An 11714-nucleotide genomic window follows, 5' to 3' on the forward strand; every position below is an offset into this window, starting at 1 on the left:
TTGGGGGCTGAGTGTCCCCACTGGAAGATATTCCTGTCCAGGTGGCAACTCAAATTTGTGGATTTACACTCACTTTCTTTCCTCGTGACAGTGGTCAGGATAATTAGCGAGAGCGAGCCTCCCTAATGGGAACACAGACAGCAATAAGAACCTGACAGTGAGGGAGATTTATTAAAACTGGAGAGTGCAAAATCTGGTGCAGCTCTGCATAGAAATCAATCAGCTTCCAGATTTTATGGTCAAAGCTTAAAGTGGTTGTATAGTCAGAATTTTAACTTTTACCTACATGTAAGCCTATAATAACTAAGGCTTACCTGTAGGTAAACAAAAAATATCTCCTAAACCTGTATGGTTTAGGAGATATTCCCCTCGCAATGAGCCGCTGACTGCAGCGGCGCATGCGCACAGGCGATTCTCGGCTGAAAGCCCGGCAGACGTCGGACCTTGCCGGAAAGAAATCTCCCGTGCACATGCGCGAGAGTGACGACATCGGGGCTACAGCCACTCAGAGGGCTGGAGCCACGATACCCAGAAGACACGCAGAGGCAACATGTCAGCTACCTCGGCGTGAAACAGGTGAGTTACCAACGCTTCGTTCTAAGGTAAGTATTTCATAATGAGCTAGTATGCAGTGCATAAAAATAATAAAAATAATAATTCCGAGGGTATACAACCGCTTTATTTTAACACGCTAAAGTTAGAAGCTGCTTGGCTACCATGCACAGTGGCACCAGATTCTGATTACTTCAGTTTTAGTAAATTCCCCCAGTGGTTCTTTTGCCTCACCACTCTATTAAAAAAAAAACTGCATTTAGTTATATTTTTAATGCGCTTGATTAATTCCCTGAGTTTTAAATGTTGGATCAAGACTTCTGAGACGATCAAAGGCCATTTTACTGGAATTCAGGCATCCCCAGTTAGGTTCATGTACCACAATCTTGTGGATTTTAGTGAATTTGGAGCATTTCCACATTCGGGAACCACAATTTATGTTTCAAGAGTATTGAGTTGTGCAAGGTCACTCCTAGCTAGATAGGTTCAATGCTTTAGCATGTGAATGGCATCCCTCCCCCAATGACTATTTTTGGCCTTGCACTGTGCCCTCTGCAGTAATCCGGCGTCAATTTTCCTTTTGTTGTCATTGGAAGACTTAAAGAAAGTGTTAGCACTGGCACCTTAAAGAGGACCTGTAAGGAGATAAATATGAGAGCAGCAATTTCTGATTCGTTTTTAAGCTCTGGTTCACATTGATGCTACTTTGAAATTGCGCTACTCCACTTGAAGTAGCGCGATTTCAAAGTAGCAAGGTCAGCGTGATTTTAGGTGCTACTTGATAGACATCTGTGGGGGCTTCATGCACAGATGTCTATTGAAGTCGCACCTGAAGCCGGTAAAAGTAGTGCAGGAACCATAGGTGTGCGCAGCCTATGGTATTAGGGTGTGCACCCCAAAGCTCAAACGCATGGTACCAATCACTGTGTTCATTCAGAAAGGTAAGGGGCTGGTAAATGACATTACCACTTCACCCACTAATCCTGAAACATCATCTGTGTGTGCCCGCAGCAGCAGATGGCGGGAGAGGAGGGAAGCCGGTAGCGCTGCAGGAGGGGGTACTGAGCTGCATAGGGTGATTAGGGTGTGCCTGGGCACACCTGGCACACCCTGTGCGCACGCCTATGGCAGGAACTACTTTTGCAAATCGGTGCGGTGCTGCAAAATCGGTGTCCCACCAATTAAAACAGTGCCATTGCCTCCAATAGGCTGTGACTTGCCATGCGATTTGATAACTTAAATCGCATTACAAATCGCATGACAAATCGAACCAGGGCTAAAGCGTGGTGCTACCATTCTGATCCCAAGTTTACTGCCTTGTGAGCCACTGACCTGGAAAACATGCATGGCAGGAGTTCATACATTTTAGACTTTACTGGCTGCATGCTTGTTTTAGGTCATTGACTCAGTGGGTTTCATTTTTTAAAGTAAATCGTGTGCAAATAAAAGAAAAAAAATGGATTTTACTTCACACACGATTGGATAATTGAAGCGAACACAGCTTTAATAAGCTCAGTGAAAAATGCCCTTTTTTTTTATTAAATCATCCCCAACAAGTAAAGATCAGGTTCACAAGCCAAGACTTTGCAACCTTTAAAAAAGTCAACAGTGACAGCTTTCATATTTCTATCCGCAGAGGCTCAACCTAATCAAAGCACTCCAAGTAGACAACTAAATAAAAGGGATAAACTAAACATTGCAATGGTTTAACATTATGGCCTCGTGCACACTTGGCATTTGCCCAGCTCCTCTGAACGCCTTTGCTTCTGGCAGGAAAAAGCAGCTGAAAAATCGCACCTAAAGCTGTGTTTTGCACACGCTTTTAGGCCACATCAAGCATTTTGACATTCATTAATTTCATTGACCAGAATATTAACCATTTCAGCCCCGTAAAGATTTACCCCCTTAATGACCAGGCCTTTTTATGCGATACGGCACTGACATTTGCATGGTCGTGTGACGTGGTACCCAAACAAAATTGACCTATTTTCCCCACAAATAGAGCTTTCTTTTTGTGGTATTTGATCACTTAAATTTTTTGTACATAAACAAAAATAGACTGACAAGTTTGAAAAAAACAAAAACAATATTTTTTACTTTCTGCTCTAGTACATATCCAAAAAAATATATATATATAAAAAAAACTAATTTATTCATCAGTTTAGGTCAATATGTATTCTTCTACATAATCTTGGTAAAAAAGACACCAATAAGCGTATATTGATTGGTTTGGTCAAAAATTATAGGGGGTTATTTACGAAAGGCAAATCCACTTTGCACTACAAGTGCAAACTAACTACAAGTGCACTTGAAATTGCACTGACAGTGCACTTGGAAGTGCAGTTGCTGTAAATCTGAGGGGTAGATCTAAAATGAGGGGAAGCTCTGCTGATTTATATCATCCAATCATGTGCAAGCTAAAATGCTGTTTTTTATTTTCCCTGCATGTCCCCCTCGGATCTACAGCGACTGCACTTACAAGTGCACTTTCAGTGCAATTTCAAGTGCACTTTGCACTTGTAGTTTGTACCTGTAGTGCAAAATGGATTTGCTTTTTGTAATTAACCCCCATAGCGTCTGCAAAATAGGTAGGTGATAGATTTATTTTTATTATTTTATCGCAAACAGCTATTTTTAGCAGGACTGCGACATTGCGGCAGACAGATCGGACACCTACTGTAACTGAAATTTTTGACACTTTTTTGGGAACCAGTGACACAGTAATACAGTTATCAGTGCTGTGAAACATGTGCATCCGAGCTGCATTGCCTTAGTGTATTGAAGTGCCAATAACCACCATTAGGGATGAGCTTCGTATTTGAGTCGAACTCACGTTCGACACGAACATCGTATGTTCGATCGTTCGTCGAATTACGAACGTTTTGGGCCTTTTGCGCCAAATTCGAGTGGCGTTTCACGGCCCATAATTCACTGCGGCATCGCAGTGCATTGCTGGCTGATGATTGGCCAAGCATGCACTATGACCCGCATGCTTGGCCAATCACAGCTTGCAAAAAACGGAGAGCCATAATTGGCCAAAGCCAGGGAGGCTTTGGCCAATTATGGCTCAGGGGGTTTAGTACACGCCCCACACTATAAAAGGCCACCTGCAGGTCGGCCTTGTGTAGTGTGTTGCGGTGGTTAAGAGAGAGAAGACAGAGAGAGAGTGTCATTTTAAGTAGGTAGATAGAGCAGGCAGGCAGGCTAGTCAGTTAAAGTTACAGTGTGTAGAGGATATATATGCATCCCAGGTGTTGTATATATATTTATACACTGTATAGTTTAGCTAGATCTAATTTACTGGCAGGCAGGCAGGTGATTGTGCTAGCTGCAGTATTCTCACGTGTACTGCCTGTGTCCTCTGCAGTGTGCACCTAAAGCTACGTGGTGTGTACTGCCTGTGTCCTCTGCAGTGTGCACCTAAAGCTATGTGGTGTGTACTGCCTGTGTCCTCTGCAGTGTGCACCTAAAGCTATGTGGTGTGTACTGCCTGTGTCCTCTACAGTGTGCACCTAAAGCTATGTGGTGTGTACTGCCTGTGTCCTCTACAGTGTGCACCTAAAGCTATGTGGTGTGTGTACTGCCTGTGTCCTCTGCAGTGTGCACCTAAAGCTACGGTGTGTGTACTGCCTGTGTCCTCTGCAGTGTGCACTTAAAGCTACGTGGTGTGTACTGCCTGTGTCCTCTGCAGTGTGCACCTAAAGCTACATGGTGTGTGTACTGCCTGTGTCCTCTGCAGTGTGCACCTAAAGCTACGTGGTGTGTACTGCCTGTGTCCTCTGCAGTGTGCACCTAAAGCTACGTGGTGTGTACTGCCTGTGTCCTCTGCAGTGTGCACCTAAAGCTACGTGGTGTGTACTGCCCGTGTCCTCTGCAGTGTGCACCTAAAGCTACGTGGTGTGTACTGCCCATGTCCTCTGCAGTGTGCACCTAAAGCTACGGTGTGTTTACTGCCCGTGTCCTCTGCAGTGTGCATCTAAAGCTACGTGGTGTGTGTACTGTCTGTGTCTGTGCTATTTTTCTTAATGATTTTCATCCATATTGCAGGGACCAGACATTACATTAAAGCCACAAGCAGTTTTAAATTACTTTTTTCTTATAGTAATCTCATTTTGTGCAGGGACAGTTCTAAACATGTGCCACTTCACAGGCATACTATAGACACCCAGCAGGTACGATATTTAAAGGAATTTTTCATTTTTTTTTAAAATTTAAGCGTCATTGAAATCACTGCTCCTGAAAAAACGACCGTTTTTAAAACTTTTTTTTCATTGATACATGTTCCCTGGGGCAAGACCCGGGTTCTCAAAGACGTTTTACGACAATAACTTGCATATTAGGCTTTAAAATGAGCACTTTTAAATTCGAACGTTTGAGTCCCATAGACGTCAATGGGGTTCTAAATGTTTGCGCGAACGGTCGGTCCGTTCGAAGGTTCTGGTGTGAACCGAACGGGGGGTGTTCGGCTCATTCCTAACCACCATACCTCCCAACTTTCTGAAATGGGAATGATGGACACCTATTAGAAAAAGTATGTAGGCAGAGGACACACCCCCTGCCACTTCCCCTGAAAGACAAACTATACAAAAAGGATTAGTTATTAGAGTTTATTTGGAGAAGAGAGAAGAGCAGGGCCCCTTGGGGTTGTAAGAGGGGGACATGGGTGAGCGGCCTGGCCCCTCTTTGAAGCCAGGAGGAGTCTCCCTTTCCCTTTAGTTTTTTTTTTGTTTCGTTTTTTTTTTTCCTTCCTTGATATGTTAAGTGGTAGAGGGTTACTGGGTAATGTTTGTGTCTTGTATGTTTAATAAGGTTAAAATAACAGGAGTATAGATATTACGTTAGAAATAAATGTATACAGAAATAAGAGGGGACGACAAGACCTCCTTATGAGGCGTAAGCAGGATGGGAAATAGACCTGTTACTGGGATGTATTTTTTATATGGTAAATATAAGATATGAATATACTATGTGTTGTTGTATCCTCTTTCTGTTTTTGTTACTCTTTTTTTTTTGTCTGTACTCCTGTAAGAAATAAATAACAAATAAAAAAAAAAAAAGATTAGTTAAGCCCACAAGTGCTTTTTTTTTTATTATTCCTTTATACTGGTTTTGAAATTTACAAATGCAGCCATTTAGAATTTGGATGAAAGGTTTAGCACTGGGAAACACTTTTTAAAAAAGTGCATTTTATATGCAACTATATAGATCAGACTAAAACGAGGGAAAAATGAGGAGGATAAAGGGACAGAGGGACAGTGGGCCAGATTCACGTAGAATTGCGGCGGCGTAACGTATCGTAGATACGTTACACCGCCGCAAGTTTTCATCGCAAGTGCCTGATTCACCAAGCACTTGCGTGAAAACTTACGCTGGCAGCCTCCGGCATAAGCCCGCGTAATTCAAAGGGGCGTGTGCCATTTAAATTAGGCGCACTCCCGCGCCGGACCTACTGCTCATGCTCTGTTTTGAAATTTCCGATGTGCTTTGCGCGAAGTGACGTCATTTTTTCGAACGGCGACGTGCGTAGGGTACTTTCGTATTCCCGGACGTCTTATGAAAAAAAAAAAATTTACATTTCAACGCGGGAACGACGGCCATACTTTAAACAGCACATACGTGTGCTGTCTAAAGTTAGGGCAGGTCAAACGACGACTAAAATTGCAACGGGAAACTAGACTAGCGGAGATGTAGCGAACACGAAAATCCGTCGTGGATCGCCGTAACTGCTAATTTGCATACCCGACACTGGAATACGACGCAAACTCCACCCAGCGGCGGCCGCGGTATTGCATCCTAAGATCAGACAGTGTAAAACAATTACACCTGTCGGATCTCAGGGCTATCTATGCGTAACTGATTCTATGAATCAGTTGCATAGATACTCTGAGAGATACGACGGAGTATCTGAGATACTCCGTCGTATCTCCCCTGTGAATCTGGCCCTTTCTTCCAAATCAGGGCTAGTCCCTCGAAATCAGGCACAGTTGGGAGCTATGCATTAACATAACATGCCATAACATTGCATGTGTTGCAGTAATGCATGCATTACCACAAGGCACCAGTCCTAAATCTTTCCACTACACTAAAAAGTGGGTTTGCTGCTGTCTCTGTCTCTGATTTGGGGTTTCCTGTCCTGATAATGCCTGGTCATGTCATGAAGGCAGGAAGTGAAGGAAATTTACCTGATGGTGACACCTCCACTCTGGTCAAAATAAATGTTTTATTTTATTTTTTTGGAGTTGGGCTTTAATACATTTTTATTATTTACATTTATATCTTACATGTACAGTACTGTATATCTAACATCACATTTACAAGACTACAGGTATTTTTAAGTAACATTGCACTGAGTTTGTGAAAAAAGTGTCATTTTGTCCCTTTAAGAAAATCTGATGTTTGTAAGCTCCCTCCAGGACTGGCAGGCCGTACCATGCCTCCAGTTTCTGCCAGGCCAGAGCTATCAGCGTCTTGAAAAGCCACTCATTCCTAATTTCAGAGATGAGTGAATCTTGAAGTATCCAACTGACATCAATGAGACCTCCACAAGTGATATGTATAGGAAACGACATGGGGGGAGGGAGCATTCAGGAATCTTGTGTGTAAACGTGTAGTGTGCAGAGAAACATTAAAATAGGAAAAAAAGTTCTGACCTAAAACAACAAATGCTACTAAGAATATCCTTATTTTGTGGATTAATCCGTTCACAAAAAAGAAGAAGGTGGGTTCCATGTATCAGGGACATAAACGTTTCATTTAAATCAAGCGCACCCCCGCGCCGAACGAACTGCGCATGCACTGTCCCTAAATTTCCCGCCGTCTTTGGTTTTGACGTGGACGTAAATTACGTCCAGCCCGATTTAATTGACGACTTACGCAAACAAATTTTTTTTTTCAAATGATACGCGGGAGTACGCCACCAAACAGCAGCTTTAACTATACGCCGGAAAAAGCTGACTAGAGACGACGTAAAAGAATGCGCCGGCCGCTCGTACGTTCGTGGATCGTCGGTAATAGCTAATTTGCATACTCGACGTGGATTACGACGTGAACGCCACCCAGCGGACGCCGAAGAATTTCATCTAAGATCCGAAGGCGTACAAAGACGTACGCCTGTCGGATCTAACCCAGATGCCGTCGTATCTTGTTTTGAGGATTCAAAACAAAGATATGACGCAGGAAATTTGAAAGTACGCCGGCGTATCAGTAGATACGCCGGCGTACTTCCTTTGTGGATCTGCCCCAAGGCCTTTATAGTGGCTTAATGGTTAGCCCATCCACCTTACAGTAGTGGGGTCCTCAGTTTGAACCCCAACCAGGGTGCCATCTGCATGGAGTCTGCATGTTCACCCTGTTCCTATACGCCAAAGAAATGCCGTTAGGTTAAGTGACCACATGCATTTCCAGTTCAACGACAACTTGTTGACAACAGGCCTTTCTCGTTTATGACCAGGCTGCAGAAATAATGCTTGGTTACTAATTGTAGACCCTGCGTGTAGGTACACACTACAATAAACTGCAATAAAAGTAAAGATTTTATTTGGCAGCAAGCTTGCAACTCTCCTCCCAGAAATAAAGAAACAATGGCAAAGTTGTGGCTGCACTTGCTAAAGTTTATAACATGAAATGGCACCCTCTTTGTATGTAATGTACAGTTTTGCTTAAAGCGGAGTTCCACCCAAAAGTGGAACTTTCGCTTATCTGATTCCCCACCCCCCCACGGTGCCACATTTGGCACCTTTCGGGGGGGAGGGGGTACCCGTTTGGGACAGGTACCCTGTCCCCACTTCCGTCGGACCTCGTCACGGCGAGGTACATCACAAGTTGGGCCCCCTCCTCCTTCCCTTGCTGCCAGGTTAGTAACAGAGAACAGCGTGCTTCGCACATGCGCAAGGCTTCACTGCCAGGTTCCCCTACCGGCAAAGGCGGCGGCAGCACCCGACAGCTGATGGAAACATAAGCTGGGGTGCCGACATCGCTGGATTCCAAGATAGGTAAGTGCCCTAATATTAAAGGCAGCAGCTACAGTGTAAAGTATGTTGTTTTTTTTTATTATTTATACTTACCTAGGTGAATGCAGCATCGGCCCGAAGGTGCATCTGTCCCCTGGGGCCACTGAGAACTGAGCGACCAAACACTGCTGATCACTCAGTTCTCACAGCTCTCCGAGCAGAGAGCTGCTGACTGTCAGTCACAGCTCTCTGCTCTGCCCTCTTCTCTCTCATTGGAGCTCTGAGCTGTGGAGGGGGGGCGGGAGCGGCCGGCTTAGGCTCTCAGCAGCTCACTGAGAGGCTTAGCTGGGCGTCGGACCAGGGATCTGGCAAAAGCATGCATATACTGATCATTCCAGCAGCCCGGGGATGGAAAAGCTGTTGCTTCTCTGCTCCCCAGCTGCTGCAAGCATTCAGTCGTTGGATAAGTGGAATACTCGCTCTTCCTGCTGGCCACTATGGTTCTTCCTGTTGGCACATACATCACTACAGAAATGTATGCAAAACAAAAGAACAAATTCTTCTGGACAGCCGCACTCCGGATAAAAATTGCCTTTATTGTAAAATCCAAAAATGGAAAAACAGCACTACATGTCACAGCACACCAGCAGAGCTGACGCGTTTTACACTATATATAGGGGTAGATCCACGTACATTATTGCGCCGGGCGTAGCGTATCTAAGATACACTACGCCGCTGTAACTTACTTTTGCTTGTTTCGAATCCTCAACGAATTTGCGCCGTAAGTTACGGCGGCGTAGTGTATCTTTTGCGGCGTAAGGGCGCTTAATTCAAATGGATGTAATAGGGGCGTGTTTTATGTAAATACGTTGTGACCCGACGTAAACAACGTTTTTTTTTAACTGCGCATGCGCCGTCCGTGGGGGTATCCCAGTGCGCCGGAAAAAGCCAATGCTTCCGACGGTGACGTCATTCTACGCAAATCCCTATTCGCAAACGACTTACGCAAACAACGTAAAAATTTAAAATTTCTACGCGGGAAGGACGGCCATACTGAACATTGAGTACGCCTCACAACAGTAGCTTTAACTATAAGGCGGAAAAAGCCGAACGAAAGCGACGTAAAAAAATGCGCCAGGCCGACGTACATTCGTGGATCGCCGTAAATAGCTAATTTGCATACTCGACACGGATTTCGACGGAAACGCCACCTAGCGGCCGCCGAAAAATTGCATCTAAGATCCGACGGCGTACTAAGACGTACGCCTGTCGGATCTATCCCAGATGCCGTCGTATCTTGTTTTGTGGATACAAAACAAAGATACGACGCGGGAAATTTAAAATTACGCCGGCGTATCAGTAGATACGCCGGCGTAATCCTTTTGTGGATCTGCCCCTCAGTGTTTAACCATAGCTTCAGCTACAGAAATTTATATTTTTTTATACGTGTATACTTTTTTTTGCCATTCATTTCTTTTAATTAATTTTCATATACAATACAAAAAAAAAACATGTATACTTTTTAAACGAAACCTAAAGCCAGCTAAAAATTCTTTACCCAAAAAATAATAAATGTATCGCACTTTGTAGCATAATGATGAAGCCTTTCCTTTGTGAACAAGAAGGCAATGATTTGTCCGAGTGTGGTACAACATTGTGAAAGACCAAGAGACGTGAAGAACCTGATCTAATAATACGTATTATATTTCGGATAAGAGCAAATGATAACTATGCCATAGCGATAGAGATAAAACATACTTATGTCACTACGGTACTATTATTTCTAGACAAACAGTCTGGAAAAAAATTCTAGGAAGCAAGTGCCTTCACAGGGATTAACTGTTCTTTAGCCATGGACGGCACCACATGGCAAGCGTATCATCTGAAGTCATGACTAATAATACCCTCACAGGGTTAACTGGGCCGACTGCTGACTTCCATGTGTGCAGGATACACAAACCACAGAGCTGGTGTAACCACTTCAAGCTAAGCCACCGATCTGCTGATAGCTTCCATGGATACAGTTGGGATGGAGTAGTAGCTTGGGACAAACTTTGTGGGTGTGAGATGGAACCGGTGACACAGAACAGGGGCTGGTAGGTGGAAATAAATGATATGCAGGAAAGGAAGGTCTATTTTGTCCAAATTGGTAAAATCAAAGCAAAATAAATGGAAATGAATACAATGTAGTAACTGATAAACTAAGACAGTTATGATAGAAAATACAGCGGCTGCCGCTGTTAACTGCCTCATGAAAATGCTTGTTGTTAACCTGACTCAATGGGGTTGATTTACTAAAACTGAAGAGTGCAAAATCTAGTGCAGCTCTACATAGAAACCTATAGGAAAAAAATATTGCGCTTATTTAAATATAAGAGAAGCAGCGATCAAAAAAGTGTTATACCACACAAACAATATGCAAAAAAAGAAAAAAGATTGCGCTAAAGTGTAAAAATATTGAGTGGAAAAAACACATGAATGTTCAGAATAATAGAAATCTTAAATTGATAAGTCCGCCAAAAAAAGGCAAATTTTGTGAAAACAGTCTCCCAAGTGTATACAGCAAATCCACACAAGAAAGTGCTTGAAAGGAAAGAACCTCCACCACAGTCAAATAAAGCCTCTTACCGAATGGAGTTGATCTCAAAATTATAAGAGATCAAAAATAGCCTGGTAAGAGATATGGATCGATGGTGTCCAATATGAAACCCAGATGCTGGAAACCTGGTAACCCGTATCCTTGATATGGATAAAGAGACTCCCGATGTGCCAGCCGAGGGTATGTAAGAATAAAAGGGGCTCACATAGTGTAAAACCTATTAAATTCCTTCATCTATATCACCTCCGGCATTCTAGTTTCTGTTCTCTCGAGGAAAAAAGAACGTAAATTTTGTTTGGAAACCACGTCGCACGACTGCACAATTATCATTCAAAGCGTGACAGTGCTGAAAGCTGAAAATTGGCCTGGACAGGAAGGGGGTAAAAATGCCCTGTAGGCAAGTGGTTAAGCTAGTGCATTGTTGGTTCACTTACCTTTTCCTTCGATTTTCCCTTCTAAATGTTTTTTTTTTCTTTGTCTGAATTTCTCACTTCCTGTTTCTCCTCAGTAAGCTTTCCCCCATCATCCAAGCCGTTCTGGCTGGGGGTTAGTTAGCCAGAACAGCTTACTGAGGAGGAACAAGAAGTGAGAAATTTAGACAAAGAAAAAAAAAA

This window comes from Rana temporaria, chromosome 7 (genome assembly GCF_905171775.1).
Source record: "Rana temporaria chromosome 7, aRanTem1.1, whole genome shotgun sequence".
NCBI lineage: Eukaryota > Metazoa > Chordata > Amphibia > Anura > Ranidae > Rana > Rana temporaria.